The sequence below is a fragment of the Chiloscyllium punctatum genome, chromosome 33 (genome assembly GCF_047496795.1).
Source record: "Chiloscyllium punctatum isolate Juve2018m chromosome 33, sChiPun1.3, whole genome shotgun sequence".
Lineage (NCBI taxonomy): Eukaryota > Metazoa > Chordata > Chondrichthyes > Orectolobiformes > Hemiscylliidae > Chiloscyllium > Chiloscyllium punctatum.
The window spans coordinates 59,421,123-59,425,511 of NC_092771.1; the positions used below are offsets into that span (position 1 = coordinate 59,421,123).

The 4,389-nt window shown below is 41.4% G+C and overlaps 1 non-coding gene across 1 annotated transcript; it reads right to left on the minus strand.

Moving 5' to 3' along the window:
• Positions 1-1,605: 1,605 nt before the first annotated feature.
• Positions 1,606-1,687, minus strand: trnas-acu (transfer RNA serine (anticodon ACU)). Its single transcript has one exon. It is a non-coding gene; the product is annotated as a tRNA-Ser (tRNA).
• Between the last annotated feature and the right edge of the window lie 2,702 nt (positions 1,688-4,389).

The window sequence follows — 4,389 nt, forward strand, 5'->3', positions numbered from 1 at the left end:
CAAACCTGCGCATACAGAAAACCGACAAACACTGACCAAATACTTAACTACACCAGCAACCAACCCAACACACACACAAACGAAGCTGCATCAGAACAGTATTCCAACGAGCCACCACACATTGCAGCACAGACGAACTTCGGAAAACAGAGGAGAACCACCTATACAACGTATTCGAGAAGAACAGATACTCAAAAAGTACAGTCTGCAGATTCCTCAAGAACAAACCACGACAAGCAGACCAAACACAGCCAAACACCATAACCACCTTACCATACATCAAAGAAGTTTCAGACATGACAGCCATACTACTAAGACCCCTCGGAATCCTAGTAGCAGACAAACCCACGTACACTCTCAAACAAAAACTAACAAACTTAAAAGACCCAGAACAACCCATAGACAAAACCAACGTCATCTACAAAATTCCATGCAAGGACTGCCACAAACACTACGTAAGACAACAGGAAGAAAGTTAGCCACGAGGATATACGAACACCAGCTCGCCACAAAAAGACACGATCTTCTCTCCCTCGTAGCCCTACACACGGATTAAAAATACCACCATTTCGACTGCAAAAACACATCTATCCTGGGACAGGCTAAGTAAAGGCACGCCAGAGAATTCATAGAGGCCTGGCACTCCAACCACAATGCCAAAACAAACACACAGATCGAGATACCACCGATCAACCACTCAGAAAACGAAAAGGAAATTACATCAACACAAACCACAGAAACCCCATCGAGGAGAAAGATATAAATAGAAAGCAGGAGACAACAGCTTCGCTTCACTTGGAGGTCGCCACTGATGATGATGTTACCTAGCCAGGTAATGAAACGTCTGGATATCAAACCTACAGCTCAGCAAGCAAACCTACACCCTACATTTTAAATTATTTTTCATGTTTATGTTGCATGAATCTGCAGTTATTGGTCCACAGTTTAGTTTAACTCCCTATCGGTAACATGCTGATTTCTCCAGTTGTTCATAGATCAATGTGATGCATCCAGTGTGTGCATAACGAGAGGGAGCTTGCTTCCCACATCTTGTGTTTATCTGTGCCTTATGTCCAGCATTCATCAATGGCGAAAGCAAGGGGCGAGGACGAGACCAATGTGTAAATCTCTCCGTGCCCATGCACGGCACCCACATTGGCAATTCTCCACTGAGCATTTACAGCCAGTTCTCAGTACCCCTACATCCACGCTCGGCCACTTTGAAATATCTCCATTATTTTGTGCTGTCTCGCTGTGCTCTTTTCACCAGGATGAATTACTTCTACTCAACCTCCTCCAGATTTCATCTGACAAAACATTCATTAAGAATCCCTTTGCATAGACATGCATTTCACAGCTCTCGTTATTTGATTTTCCTGGATGTCTTTCATACAAAAAAACGTTCACAGCAACTTGACTTCAAAAATAAAACCGCGCTCTTTTTCGTTATCCCAATGCAACCAACATTTCAGTCAACAGGCTTAAACTATTCTTTGAAATTTTGTAATAGCGTCGATGCATACGAACTGACGATTGGAGCTCCAACTCCAACACGATAGCTGTGATCATCTGAAAACAACACCATGGAAATGCCGTTGATAACAGCGACGAGAGTGGGATTCAAACCCACGCGTGCAGAACACAACGGATTAGTAATCCATCGCCTTAACCTCTCAGCCACCTCGTCACCGCTGCAGGAAAAGCTATTACCTTATGAATAATTGAATTGCGTAAATTAGGCAGAGCAGCAGATATTTCTCCCTGGTGTTGGTGAAATGAGAAATAACACAGTACGGTTCCAAGACTATGGTCTGACCCCTGGGTTGTGGGGAAAGTGCACTCCCACTGTCACACGATGCACACAGTGATCTGAACAAAAATGAGGAAATGACTATGTAACAAGGTCTGTTGAATTCTGTGAAGATTTGAAGTCAACGGAATGAAGAACCCGAGACAGCAGGAAGTGTTCTTTCAATAAAGAGTTGGAGAAAGCTCTTAAGGATAGTGGAATAAAGGGTTATCGGGATAAGGCAGGAACAGGATACAGATTGAGGATGTTCAGCCATGATCATAATGAATGGTGGTGCTGGCTCAAAGGGCAGAATGGCCTACTCCTGCACCTGCTGTCTATTGTCTATTAAATTGCCTGTGAGGAATTGTTTTCCAGACTGGAGGAGAGTGCATAGTGCTCAATGTCATTATTCGGAACACCTAACTTCCGCTCAGATGTTTTTGACACGCACTTTTGTACAGAACAGACAATTTCAAAATCCAAAATGAGGCTAAATTTATAATTGAATTCAACAATGCAAAAACCTTGATCTGTATCATTTTCCTGGGCCGTGCGACACCAAGTCACTGTATGATCACAGCAACACAGTGAGCAAGTGTCAGAAGGAAAAGGAGTGCAGTGCCAGAGCGCATGCTGGGAGCAGCAGGTGACAAACGGGGAAGTGCATTTCACACAACAGGAACACTTCCCAAACAGCGGACTGCGGTGGAAGAATTCAGAGGGAGTTTACACTATGAAATTCGATGCCAGAGACACAATGGAGATCTGTCATTAAGTCTGTTCAACATGAAGATTTTAAGATTTCTACAGATGCAAAACAAAATAAAAGGCTCATGGGTTAGTGAAGGCAAAAGATGAAATCGTACAATTTATCAATCTACCCATCTTTACAATGAGTACCTCACCACTTTCCTCACTCGGGGACAGAACCACTGGTGAAGATGATCATATAATCCCCGTTACTAGCCATGGAATCAGAGAAACTCCGTTTCCCAAACGTTCAGGTAAAACCAGGAATGTGGAGGTAAGCATTAATGTGTTGCTCCTGTGCTGAAGGTGACCAGTGCACGGTATCTCTGTTCCAGTATAGTGGGGTGTGCTGTGCCGAAGTTTTAATTTTGAGCCTCACATGGAGCAACTTCAATTTGTCGTCGTGTTGAGGGATACGGACAGAAGGTGATATTGAGCAAAGTCAAGTTTATGGAAAATACCGTGTTTGTGGATTGAGAAACAACCTTTTCTGGATAATGACTCCTTGATCAACAAACATACTGCAAGTATCTCAAACGTGAAGAGACATATGTGGAGAGAGAGCCGAAGGTGATTTTTCAGCAGATGGAGAACGTTTCCCATGTGTACTGCGTTAAATTCCAGGAAAAAAGATGTTGAACTGGTTTCATGTTACACAGTTTGTTGCAAAGTCACAAAGGTTGTTGCAATAATCAAAAAAGAAATCACATTGGAACGTTTGAATGTTGTATTGAACTGAAATTTGGTCTGAGCATATTTTACCTGAAATGGCGTGCTTCAGAGAAGTACAGAGGGTTAACAATACAAAAGGACAGAGTCTTCTTGGTGGATTTCTTGGGTGGAGTTAAGAATGTACGAAATATACATAACATCATGTGAATGTGGTCAAATCTTTAATGTCGGTGTTGCCTCTCCAAGCGACGATTCAATTCCTACTCATTAGGATATAACTTCTGTCTGCAGTTATTTTACGACGTCAGCTCCATTTACAGAGTTTCACCTTCAATAATACGCCACACCTTACCAATCCATGAACTTGTTATACTGAGTACTATTCAGTTGTTCGTGTTCATGAAATGTCTTTGTGTCTGAAGTCAACAAATTCGAAATTCTTACGCAATCATACTGACATTGTCTCAATGGTAAATTCTCTCCTTGTACGTTTGTTCGTGTATCTTTTAAAACACTCTGAAGTCAGCTTCTACGTTTTATTTCTGGAAAGTCGTTCACGATTTAAATAACTCTATTGAGTGGAAGAAAATCTCATCCAAAGTTTTCTTAACCATTCACTAATATTTTCAAGCTCTTACGAAAGTTATTTGTTCACGAGAAAGAGGGACTTTCCTGATTTACTCATTCAAACCTCGCGTTATGTGAAAATCTCATTTTCTTACATCAAACTTGCGTGTTTCTGCTCCAGCATTTCCAAATCTCGTGAATAAACTGAATCATTCTTTCTATCATCCCGTTTGTATCCTTTCTGATAATTTTATGTTTCAGAAAACAACGTCACTTGTCTTTCTAATATCTTGCTATCCAGGAAACAGCGTCTGTGCCCTTTCTAACTTCTTTACATGTTTTTGGTGGAGAATGAGGACAAGGATTACACACAATACTCCCACTGAGTGTGACCTAAAGGTTTTACAGTTACACTATGAACTCTTTGCTTTTTAAATATGACGCCTCTATTTATAAACTCCAATCCGGTAAATTACTATCTATCCAGTTCATGAACATCGTATCTATCACTTCATTTATTCTTCCACGGAATGTCTGAAAGGTTTGTAAGGCCAACATCTCTATATCCCCCTGTCCTGAGTCATTCTCAGCTATTTCTAAAGGTGACT